This window comes from Mirounga angustirostris, unplaced genomic scaffold, assembly GCF_029215605.1.
Source record: "Mirounga angustirostris isolate CCGP_5_RB_7025 unplaced genomic scaffold, mMirAng1.0.hap1 SCAF_9, whole genome shotgun sequence".
Taxonomy (NCBI): domain Eukaryota; kingdom Metazoa; phylum Chordata; class Mammalia; order Carnivora; family Phocidae; genus Mirounga; species Mirounga angustirostris.
The window spans coordinates 99,928,149-99,941,027 of record NW_026991717.1 but is presented as its reverse complement, the minus strand read 5'-3'; the positions used below and the strand labels follow the sequence as shown (position 1 = coordinate 99,941,027).

The following is a 12,879-nucleotide window of genomic DNA, read 5'->3' as shown; positions in this document are numbered from 1 at the left end:
AGCATTTTGGCATCATGGAAGCTGGGCCCTGAATTCTTTCTCAGCTACCCAGTGTTTTCTTGGCTGGCTTGCTCTAACACTCAGCTAACATTGTTCCAATAACTACAGAATAATTGTAATTTAACATTTGAAAACTGGGGCTAGGAACTCAAATAATTATATAATTAATTCAAGAGAGACACAAAGATTTTTTTTTTTAATCCTCTATTATTTTAAATTACCCACACCATTGTTTTCCTCTGTTCTCCTGGAGCTGTTGAAAGAATGTGACATAATAGTGTGCTCACTGTCGGAAGCCTGGGTTTCTGTATGACAGCCAGGATGTAACTCCATTCTGGCAAAATCTGATGTTATCACTCAGGTTTTTGTTGCACTGAAGTTAGGACATCTTCTTCTGGGAGGATCTGGTGGAAAAAAACATCCAGATATCAGATCCCTCTCTTCAGCAGTGCCAACTAACAGAGCTCTCAATTAAAATGAAAACAAAGGAAACATGGGATGGTAAAAAAAGCAGAAGCTTTGAAACCCCAAAACTCTGGTTGAATCCTACTTTACCACTTTGCAACCTGGGGCATAGTATTTTCTCTGAGCATTGCTTCCTCATCTCTAAAATGGGGCTAACCGGGAAGATAACTTAAGATAAAGAGCCTGGCTCAGTGTCTGCTATGGGCTCTTTCACAGTTCAGGTATTCCTACAGCACAGAGATCATCCTAGTGCCTGGCTTGAGAACCTAGTAGGTGCTCAGTAATGCTGAATGATTAATGATTCTAAAGGAGATATAGAATAGCTAAATTCTTGCTTCAAAGAATCTGAGGTTACTCTGTCTCTTCCTGTCTGCTTTTTATTGGGATGTGGGTTGGGATGTCTTTGCTCATGTCTTTTAGGCATAATCTTTATATATGTATACTGCAGAAAGAACTGCTGTCTGATTATGCTTGTTACAATGATTGGGGGTAGACAGATCTTGGTAAAAAGGGCTCAAAGAATCTCTCTCAACAGAAATTGCATTTTGCCATCTTTGCTTGCTCAGATGACTGAATTGGATTAATCTAAATTGTGTAAGACTGTTGAATCACAGACCTGTACCTCTGAAACAAATAATACATTATATGTTAAAAAAAAAAAAAAAGAAGAAGAAGAAGAAGAAGATAGCAGGAGGGGAAGAATGAAGGGGGGGGAATCGGAGGGGGAGACAAACCATGAGAGACTATGGACTCTGAGAAACAAACTGAGGGTTCTAGAGGGGAGGGGGGTGGGAGGATGGGTTAGCCTGGTGATGGGTATTAAAGAGGGCACGTTCTGCATGGAGCACTGGGTGTTATATGCAAACAATGAATCATGGAGCACTACATCAAAAACTAATGATGTAATGTATGGTGATTAACATAACATAATAAAAAAAAAAGTAAAGAAAAAAAATGAAAACAAAGAGAAAAACTTTTATGAAGTACCTGGCAGAGTCATTTAGGAACCAGATCCAAAATTCAGAAAAGTTCAGCTGAATGTTGATTAAGAATTCATGGAGATCTCAAGAAAGTGGCTATATACCCTTCAGATCATTTTCTCAAGGTACCTGTAAGATGTCCCTTAAGGAAAAGTATTAACACTGACTTGTCTCACTACTCCAATCCATACCACTTTCTCCTTAGGCTGACACATACTGCTTTTTGAATGTACATTCTTAGCATTTAATTACGTACTATCTTGGGTGCCTGGGTGGCTCAGTCATTAAGCATCTGCCTTCGGCTCAGGTCATGATCCGAGGGTCCTGGGATGGAGCCCCGCATCAGGCTCCATGCTCAGCGGGGAGTCTGTTTCTCCCTCTCCCACTCCCCCTGCTTGTGTTCCTGCTCTCACTCTCTCTCTGTCAAATAAATAAATCTAAAAAAAAAAAATAATTATGTACTATCTTGTATCTGTCCTTTGAAATGAGATTGTAAGCTTCTTGAGACTGAGGACCAGGTCTGTATGTTGAGGCAATACTGGGACTTCAAAGGAGAGCAAAATACAATTGTTCATCAATTGTGTGACTCACATGGCATCTCCTCCGATTTTTCAGCAACTCAGGGGCAGGTATTCTCCCTGTATTTCAGATGGGGAGAAAAAGACAAGCTCAAAGGCTTGAGTTGGACTTACCGTGAAAATCTTACCTCTTACCTTTTGGCAAATAGCTATTGTTCTAGGCCATTCCCTTGGCAGGATTCCTTTGGGAAATGTAGGAGGCATTATAATTTTAAGCCAAAAAATGTGAATTCTCATTTGTTTCTTCTCATTTTAAAAATGAATGTGGAAAGGGACACTTCTGATAAGCAATGAGACAAAGATATAGTATCAGGTGAGGGAATGAGGTGCAGAAAAACCAGAATCATTTAGCAAATGGATTGAAGCTAGCCAGAATTTCACTACATTTTAAAACTTGAGCCCAGAAGAACACAAAGGGATGTGTGTCTTACTGTGTCTTTAGCGAAGGCCATTTAACACTGGGAAGGTTTCCAGCAGTGTATTTCTATAACAGCAACCCCTTCTTACAACGTTTGGGACTTGCCACTTTGAAAATCAATACTGTTTGGTGTCTACTGAAGTTGCACATTTGTTCTCTGTAAAATGTATATGGGATGACCATATAAATTATCCTCCTTACTGGGACATCTTTTTTTTTTTTTTAAAGAGAAAGGGAGAGCCATTAATTGCACTATGGCAATAGGTAGAAATTGGGACTATCCCAAGAAAACTGACAACAGAAAGTGAGTTATAGCAGAGATTTGCATAGTCCATTTACAGAAATAGTTGTTTTACATATTTATGTGGACTTAAAAGAATAGGTAATTAAGGTGTTTAACTTGCTATGGCGATGGAATCATCTACACACTCTCAATTAGTCCCTTTTGTAACTGAGGTCTTTCATTTGCAGGTCAGCTCCATGCATTAGCCCATTCCAATGCAAGGATCACAACTGGCCTGCTCAGAAATTGAACCCATAATCTTGCTCTCATCAGTTTAGTTTGTAACCAGCTTTAGATTCTTCAGGGCCCTATCAAGGGGTCATATGCTAGACTAGGAGATCAAAGCAAAAATGTAGAGGGTTCTGGGCTTTTCTGTAAGGACCCAGATTCTAGTCCTGTCTTTATCAGTAACTAACTGTGATTTTTGGCAAGTCACGTAACCTCTCTGTGTTTTGGTTTCCTTATCTCTAAAATGGGGTAATAGTATCTGATGTGCAGACCTCAAAGGTTTGTTGGGAGGATCCAGCGAGGTGATATAAGCAGAAGCCTTCTGGAAAGTGCCATACATATGTGGGGTGTTATCATTATAGGAGAGAAGGGGGGACATGAGATGTAAGGGAAAAACAGGGCTTTCAACTCTAGCTGGCCTTGTAGATTAGGCTTATGCAAACAAATGATGAAAATAAGGCCATGGGAGCGGCATAATATTCTCTTTTATGAATAGGACTTGGAGGGAGAGAAAAGTGAGGACAGAGAATGTAGCCAGTGAGACTCAGGGAAGATAGGGAGGGATGGCTTATATATGGTCTTCCCATATCACTGTTTTCCCCAAAGCCTGGCAAGACCTCATCAAAAATGAACATGTTGAAGAAGAAATGTTAGACAGCTGGGTTCCCAGGCTGTGAGGGCACATTCTCTCATTCCTGATTGAGAGGGTTGGCTTTATTTTGCAATCCAGTAGGAATCAGAATTTCATACTTGGCTTTTTTCTCTTGTTGACTTTTTGTCAAGATTAAACAAAATCATTTATATAAACTTGCTTTATCAAGTTTTTATAAATTATATAAATTATAAATTTATATAAATTTATAAATTACTATAAATTTATATAAATTTATAAATTACTATATAAATTATAGTAAAAATAGTAACTTTATGGGATGAGTCTATTGATATAAGTTATTATTATAGTAAGAATCATGTCTTTTTTTCTTCAAAATGATTATAACTTTTAAAAAAATTTAAAAAGTCAAATGTGCTTATAAAAATTTAGATATAGGCATAATGAAGGAAATAAAAAAATCACACCTCATCCTGCCACAATGGACAATATTTTGGTAGATGGTCTTTCAGACGTTTTTGATATTTGTGTAACATTTTTTAAAAACCCAAAATGGAATCTTTAGTTTGTCATTCATTTTTTAATTTGTTTGTGGTAAGTTATATATTAGTAGATAGAATGCTAATAATATAAACACCATGTCTTTTTTTTAATGTGGTTTATACTTTCCTGGGGGAATACAGACAAATAAACAAATGATTTTGTTTCAAAGATTTTATTTATTTGTCAGAGAGAGAGAGCAAGAGAGAGCACAAGCAGGGGGAGCGGCAGAGGCAGAGGGAGAAGCATGCAGGGAGCCCAATGCAGGACTCGATCCCAGGACCCTGGGATCATGTCCTGAGACGAAAGCAGACACTTAACTGACTGAACCACCCAGGCTCCCCTAAACAAATGATTATAATGAAATGTGAAGCATGAGATAATGGGGAAGCAACAGGTGCTTTGTAGGAGCATCTCTCCTAGGCTTAGGGAGTCAGGAGAGGCTTACTGGAGGAAGAGATATTTGAGACCAAAAAGGTGACTGATGGGAGTTAGCCAGACTGCATCGGATGTCGTGGTGTGCCGTCTAGGGACCTCCTTAGGAACTGGGACACTCGTTCCCCTGCTGGCAACAGTGTTGTCCTCCGATGGTTCTTAGCATAGTCCTGCCCTAGAAATTGCCCTTTGCTGAAGGAAGCCTCCTTGCTCAAGATTTTCTCTATCTCCAGGGGCAACTGGGGTAAAAGTTCAACCTTCTTGCCTTAATGTGGACATCTCTGAAGGGCCATCTCAGTTCCAGAGCTCCTCCTGGGATCAGTGGAGGCCTCAGTTGAACTTGTATTGTAGTTCAGTTTTTCCTTCTGCCCAATCCTGCATCCCTCTCTTCACAGGTATTGTTCCTGAGAACACTTCACAGTAAAATCCCGCACACAGATAAGTCCTCGCCTTGACACAGGCAAAGAGTGGTAGTGATGGTGCGAATGCAGGGAAGGTATTACTAAAAGGAGGAACAGCTTGTGCAAGGCCTAGAGGTGTTGGAGGAGTTAAATATTTATTTATTTATTTATTTATTTATTTATTTATTTATTTATTTTTTACAAAGACTGCAAAGTAGCAAGTGAAGTCAGTAAAGAGACACGATTCCAAAGAGGGAGTCAAGCTCTTGTCAGCCCATCAAGGAGATGGGGAGATTGCACTCTATCCCAAGGCCATTGGGAAGCTCTACGAGATAGTAAATCACAGGAGAGAGAGATGATCTGATTTTCTAATTCGTGTTTTAGAAAGATCATTTTGGCTGCAATGTGGCACTATTAATTAAAACTCTCATCATCGATCATTGTATTTTTTATTAGAACGTTGGAGTGATTCGTGACCTCCTTCTGCACTTTACATCTTTACAGAATGAATGGCAAATCATATGTCCCCCGGGAAAGTCATGTAATGAGCACCAGTACCTTAGCAGTTTTGTGGGACCTTTCAAACTCGAAGGGATTCAATCAGAGTTCTTGAATCTTTTTTTTTTTAAACCCTGATTCACACTGTTTAAATATGTATTGAGCACCAACTACATGCCAGAATGCAAGGTGCTATTATTGCTGTGTGGGATCAAGGACAAAAGCTGCAGTTAGGAGGCCATGACTGTCTTGTTCATTGCTCTACACTGCAGTGCCTGGCAAACAGTGAGTGCTCAATAAATGAATAGGTGGAATGAGGGGACTTAGAGAGATGGGCAAATTACTTGGTCTTCATGACCACAAAATGAGAACAATAGTAGCTTCTATCTGTCAAGGCTGTTGGGAGCAGTAACTAAGATAATGTAGGTAAAACACCTACTTTGCTTAGTATACACTATAAATCATATTTACTCAAATAGTTCTAAGATTGTTTGCTATTCCCAGTATTGATAGACAGAAACTAAGAACTTAACCGATGACAATCAAACTTCTGATATCTATTTCTCTATTGTCCTCTAGATCCTATAATATCACTTCAAGAGAAACATGTGATTTATAACCAGGTGAAAAAGGGTCATTCACTCAGGTTACTCAACAGATATTTTCTAAGGACATCCAAAGCACCAGGCATGAGTCATGCAGTGGTGAACAGAATAGACGAAGTCCCTGTTTTCATGGAGCTTATAATCTAGAAGGGAGACACTAAACAAAGAAAATCTCATTATATTATAATCCAGTCTGTCATTAGAGAGAATAATAGAAGCTAATTTAATAATAGAAAGGCCAGTCTTCTCTGAAGAAGTGACCTTTAATCTGGGAACTAAGAGTGGGAGTTTTATTAAGAATAGGAGATAAAGCATTCCAGGCAGCAGGAAAATCCTGTGCGAAGGCCCTGGGAAGGAAAAAAAACTTTGGCCCTTTGGAAAGATGGAGAGAAAGCCAGTGTGGCAGAGTGGAGGGAGATGAAACTAGAAAGAAGGCAAGGCAAATCTTGAGGGACGTTGGTTGCCACATGGCCTTCCTTTATCCAGACTAAAGGATACATAAACTCCCTGAAATCTGACTGCTCTCCGGCCGTATCAGAGCAGTCCAGGATGCCTGCAAAATAGGAGGGCAGACTAACTGTGGTCTGAACAGTCATACTGAAGCCTCGGGAAAAGTTGGTTCATTTTTCCCCCTTCTGGTCATCACGATAAATGAAAAGCATGTAACAAAGGAACCTAGCCGTTTGTTGAGAATGTTTATATATTTGCAGATATACATTGCATATATTTCTAACTACATTTCTATCCCCATCAAAGTAGAACTCTTAGAAAGCCTTTTTTTTCCTGCTTCTTTTTTTCTTGGATGTGATTCTTCCAGTGGAAACCATCAGTGGGAGTAAGGAACAATTTAGCATAGAGATGCTGTGGTGGTTTCCCAGGAGAGGCAGGAGAATTTTGGGTGTCGTAAGTGTTTGGGTGGTGGCGTATGCCCTGAATTTGCCCAGAGAAGCCTCCATTTTCCCTCTTAGTGATTAGAACAACCTGTGTTCAGGAATACAGTATTTAAACAGAGAGATTGGCATTGCTATCTTCCAGGATGGTGAAGGCTTAATTAACATTTGAAAATGCTTTGAGATCTTTGGATAAAAGTGTTCTGGAAGCATGCAGTGTTATTATCTTTGGAGGGATATAGGTCATGTGACACAGGAAGTGGCTTTGAAGGAAAAGAAAACCTTTCATCAGGCGAACTCCTTGGGGTGGTTTGAGCCTGTTTTGAGTGACTCAACATGCCCGTGTCATCTCTCTCTAGACCATGAATGTACAGCTTAGCAACTGCCACCATCATTAACTGCAAGAATTAGGTAAGCTTGCACGTTAAACATATTACAAATTATGCAGAATCCTAAAGCATTTAGAGCAGCTGCCCCTTAATAAGCAACGAATAAATATTAGCTATTACTATTATGGTTGTTCTCATGAACATAGTTTAAGATGTCTGGATCTGTTTTCTCTGAACTTAATGCCTTTTAACCAAAGAGTTTGATGTTCTTCAGTGATAAACTAATCTAAATTTCATTTTAAAGACTTGGTAAAGAGCAAAATAAATGTAAATCATTACTGTTGAGGTCCTACTGTGAGAACTACAGATAAGGCACCTTCAGTGCCAAAGACCCTTCCTGGCAGAAGACCCTTCCTGTCAGGTAACATGAGATCAGTGTTGGATACTTAGTCCTTCCCCTTTCAACAAGAAGGACTCAAAATAGAAATTGGGTTTCCTAACTTCTACTTCCCTGATGATTCCTCAGGGTCTTCACTGGACAGGATTTCAAATAGAATACTTAAAAGTAGTTGCAATTTATTTAAGGGTAGAAGTGCAGAAAGACTTCATCCTGTTCCTTCCACTAGCTTTTATGTCTTCAGAATACTTCCTGGAAATGTAGCTGTCAGGACACAGGTGGGGAGTGGGGAATAGGAATATGGTTCACTTGAGAAAAGTATATTTTTGAGCAATATATATGTCAAACCAAACTTGCCCATGTGTATTTGTGAAATTAATTTTGCTGGCTAGATGACCAGAGGTTTGTTTTGTTCTGTTTTTTAAATACACACCTGCCTCAAATATGATATTCTGAACAAAGAAAAGGTGTGTTGGGAAGTGGCACAGGAAGAGGAGAGAGAGAAAGAACAAAGGGTGTACGTCAGACGCTATAAACAAAGAGAGAAAGGGGCGACGTCGGAGGAAGGGCCCCTCAGGGCATGCTGGGAAGATGGGTGCCCTGGGGCATGCCGGGATAGAGAGCTCACCCAAGGCATGCCGGGAAGGGTTCCAGGACCTTTAGCTGCACCTGTGGGTGGGGAGGTCCCCTTTAGGCGCGGGCCCACGGTACAGTGGCGGCAGACTCCAAGCCGACCTAATTAAAAGCTCATTACACCACAGTATCCCCATTAAGAGGGGGACCCACGTGCAAATCCCTCGGAGCAGGCGCTCTCTCTGCCTCCCATTTGGGAATTCCAGCCCCAGCCCCAGGACCTGGGCGCTCCGGCCAAGTTAAAGTGATCTCCCCGTCTGGGACCATCAGGTACAGTTTCTTTCAGGATTATTTCACATTCCAGTAAATTAGTTTTATCGGCTCTGAAACAGTTTAACAAAGAAAGCTCTCTGGTCATCACGTGGGTAAAATAACAAGAGCTAAAAGAACGTGTGCTTCACCTAATCAGAAACAAATAACTAAATCTGTCTGAAAATGCAGCCTTTCCTTTCCCGTCCTCCTTTCCATTTATCTTTCACTGGTGGGATTTTGAAATTACCATTCTATAGGCGGACTGTGGTACCGATCTTTCTCTCCTTGTGTTTTATATAATTGTTGCCGACCTTGACAGAAGATCTCAAAACTTAAGTATAAAGTTGGTAAATGATACTATTGTTTGGGAGGTGGGGTAGAGATGGGGTGGGAGCAGAGGGTTTATCTAAGGAGGAAAAAAAAAAAAAAAAGGAAAATGCCCGCTAACCAGGCTCAAATGAACTGAAATGGATCAAAGTAAACAGAGACATCTAAAAGCTTTTGTAAGTTAAAAGTGGCTATCTGTTGCAGGTCTTGCCTCATTAACTGCTGATTGAAGCTCTGCTTGGCCCTCTGGGATACCTAACACCCCAGGCCTATCACCAGATGAACCCCCGGTTAGGCGCTTTTGCTTTTGCCTGTGTTGCTTTGTACAGCTCCTTGACCTCAACCTTCTTACAAATGTTTATCCTTCTACCGGACAAAGTGAGTAAAGGTTTGTCCTTGAGAATCTTGCTGGGAATTTCACTTCCAGCCAATGAGGAATTCCCAGGAAAGAGAAATGGAACGCACAGTAGTATCTAGGGAGATCGGTGTTCTGAAAAGTAGACATGCAGCTCTGGTGTTTTAAATAGAGCCTCTGCCCAAGAATATGTAGGGGAAGGAGTCCACAGTGCGTCCTTCCCTTGGGTGTTGGCCTCATTTCCATATGTGAATGGTGAAAGGTGACGATGAGGCCATATGCTTGAAGATAGAGATATCTCTTGGCTCCCATGGTCACAGCCCTTTACCAGGCCGTTCAGCTGGGACCGGGAGCTGAAACTGAGAGGGCTGTCTAGGGGAGGAAGACAGAATAGTCGTGGGGGTAGGTTTGGGGGGTGGGGTGGGGAGGGAGGAGCAGGGCTCTTTGAGTGGGACCAGATAGGTCTCTGTGTAGAGTAATATTACAGCTCTTTCTCTCATAAACAAGCTGCATGCCTGCTTCTAAAGACCCATCTGGCATAGCTTTGAGAATGGCAATAATTACAAGCTGATGATGGACATGGAAAAAAGCCCTGCTGAGCTAACTCATAAGGAAGTACAGGCCAGGACTGCAGGGAAATTACAGGCTGAAAACCTTTCTAGTTTAGGCCTTTTGGTGTTCTTAATCACAGACTTTAAATGTTGTAATAAACACTGTTGCATTTTATTGACCAACTCCCATGACAGGCAAATCTTTTTCATTTTATTTTATTTTTACCATTTGCTCTTTGGAAAGCTGCTCAGCAGTGTCTGTCTAGGCCATGCCAATAGGCCTTTAGTTTTTCTGCTTGTAGGAAAATTAGGTAAACAGGGGTGACTTTTTATTTAGTTAATAGAAATTTACAAAATTTTGTCTTAAATTGCTCTCTGCATTTTGTGGTTCAGACGGACTCTCAGGCTGGATGCTTAACCTGTAACTGTATAAGATATGGCCTGGCTGCCTCAAGGAAGAAGAGGCTAGAAGAACAAACTTGGGAAGAATAATTTATGACTCGGTATCATCAAATAGTGTTTATAATGTAGAAACAAGTAAAACTCCAAGTTAAAAACTATACCGTTAGATTAATGGAACCTTAGGTTCTGGTCTCGTTTGTACGGATGATCCTTATTTCAGGGATATATTTGATACTGAAAGGATGATTCTTCTCAGAGTTTTGGATCCTAATATTATACAAGTGGATCTAAGACATTTTGTTCCCTCAGACATTTTAGATCATTTAATGGAGCAAATGTGTTTAGGAAATCTTCCTAGAAAGAAGAAGATAGAAACACTGGAAATTTTCTTTCCTCTGAAACATTATTAACCTCAAAATCTAGAACTTAAATGTCATGGCAAAATTAGTCTTGAATATAACACATTACCAATTGCTGTAATAATGGGATTTTGAGACCTCGTGTGGGTTTTGTTTTAATTCAACACACATTATCTGTTTCCATCAAAAGAGTTTAATCTTCATTTTATACATTTTCAAAGTCTGAGTTAGAAATGATGAGTAATGTTATGAATCAGGATTTTTTTCTGTGTGTGATCATATTAACTTATACTAGTAGATCTCTGTTCAAAAGATACCTTTAAGGATTTTAAGGCAGCGCATGTGAAGTTCATTATTCCATAAGCACTAGATACTGCTTTAGTAACTTACTTTTAGGTCCTTCTCTTCTTTGCCACAATTGCTCATTTATATTCCTTAAAGACTTGTATTTTATTCTTTGTATTTTGCATCCAGTCCTGGCTATCCCAGATGGATTATTTAGTTCTGTCCTTTTGCATTTGATTACTTGTTTGAGGACATAAAGTTTTGGGGGTCTCTGAAGTTAAGGCAATGAAATGGTTGTGCAGCGGAAATTTACCAATATAAAATCAATTTCTTATCCTTTCTTTGCTTTTCATAAGCATTGCTTTACCTGAAGGTCCCCTTGTCAATGAGAAATTATTTCTTTATTTTGAACTGTCTCTTTTCCTATAGAGGGTAGAATTGTTCCTAACAAAAGAAGCATGAATTGGTGGAAACTATATATTAAATGCAAGACTATTTGTCTAGTTTTCATTAGGTTGCTGAGTGAAAAGCCTCAATTCCTCTCTTTTCCCAAGGTACTCAGATATCCATGAAGTCCCCCTCATCTCACACTATCGTTTCTCTCACTGGGCGCAACCCGACTTTAAAGAATTCAACACTTACTGGTCTTTAGAGAACTGTCAGCAATGACAGCAACCAGGAATGCTGACATGTCTTACTGTTTACAGAGGATGAGCACAACAAGGCATCTCGGATGACTTGATAAGCCCTGCAATTTCTCTCTCCCTGATTCTGGCCTCTGGACCAGCTGCCTTTTCGTGGCCGGCTAAAGACCCACGTATCAAAACTTGATCTAAACCCCACAAGTCAGCGAACAGCCGCAAAGATAAACGAGGGCTGCTCAAGGTCGCTTTGTAAACAGTGAAAACAGAAAGAGAAACGAGAGTATCTCAGTCCCCGATTCTTTATATGCATACAGTTTTCATCTGTACTTAAAGTTTGATGAGAAAACATCCTGTGCTAGCATTAAAGGAAGCTCATGGACTGTTATCATGGTCTTGAATACTTAGTCTCTTTTTCTTACTTTAGCATCCTTCCATTCCTCTAGAAGTACCAGCTGATGTTGTACTTAAATTAAGTTCAACCTTTTTGTTATTGTTCTGTTTTGGTTTGAAATGTTCTCAACATACTCTTTTCTATTTAAGGAATCGAGAGGTGTCTTGGAAATTATAGAAATGCACATGCTTTTCCTCATTCCTACGTTGTAAAGAGGAACTTTCTTATCAGGAAGGGGACCCCAGGAAATTGAAACCCCTTTCCTCCTTTCCTTGTGCTGTCTTTCGGCATTGAACAGGTAGAAGAAGAAAGGAAAGTTTCGTGGGTTTATGTTGCCCTAGGGTCAATGCTTTTGTTAAATGATATATATCCTAACTTTATCAACTATGTGGGGCTTGGGGTATTGTCTTCCTTAAATTCTTTGGAATTGAGACAGTGCTGTTCTGAAGATGCCAGGCTCTTCCCAGAAAGGAGCTGTTTCAGGGTACTTGGATAAAATATTTTTACAATAGGCTTTTCCCCTGTTTTTCCTTTTTTGCAGAAATGCCATTGTTGAAAATAGTGTATGCCACAGTTGATTAGAACAAAGCACCTTTCTTAATTTTAGTAATTGCAAGCCCACATCAATCACAAACACTGTAGCTTAATGTTGACAGTCGCAGAAAGGGATTTAATCTTGATTATGAGGCAAAATCTTCCTGGTTTCTGCTAACAATCTGCTCAACTCTTTCTGGACAGTTCTCAAAAAATATATGCCTAATTTTTACCAGAGCGTCTGTCTGTAGATGCATTCTTTTGGTAAATCACTGCTTTGAGTTGAGTCTCAGAACTCAAGTGACTATTCCCTTTTTTACAGATGGTGAAACTCAAATTCTGCCATCTCTCCTCTCTGTGGGCTACAGCATGAGTGACACCATGACCTCAGGGCTGTGTGCTTCCAGGTAAGTTTTTAACTTTGCCGCTCTCTCCCATGAGCCCAGTCTAGAGGTAAAGGCTCCGTTGTAACTGGGACACTCAGAA

The 12,879-nt window shown here is 40.0% G+C and overlaps 2 long non-coding RNA genes across 2 annotated transcripts in view; one reads left to right on the top strand and one right to left on the bottom strand.

The window, feature by feature from the left end:
• Positions 1 to 205: 205 nt before the first annotated feature.
• The window catches only part of LOC123861607 (uncharacterized), a 58,650-nt gene continuing 45,976 nt past the window's right edge, over positions 206 to 12,879 (bottom strand). The window contains exon 3 of the long non-coding RNA XR_006795070.2: positions 206 to 404. This is a non-coding gene — a long non-coding RNA (uncharacterized LOC123861607). The remainder of the gene's footprint in view (positions 405 to 12,879) is intronic.
• The window catches only part of LOC123861606 (uncharacterized), a 149,374-nt gene continuing 149,208 nt past the window's right edge, over positions 12,714 to 12,879 (top strand). The window contains exon 1 of the long non-coding RNA XR_006795069.2: positions 12,714 to 12,800. This is a non-coding gene — a long non-coding RNA (uncharacterized LOC123861606). The remainder of the gene's footprint in view (positions 12,801 to 12,879) is intronic.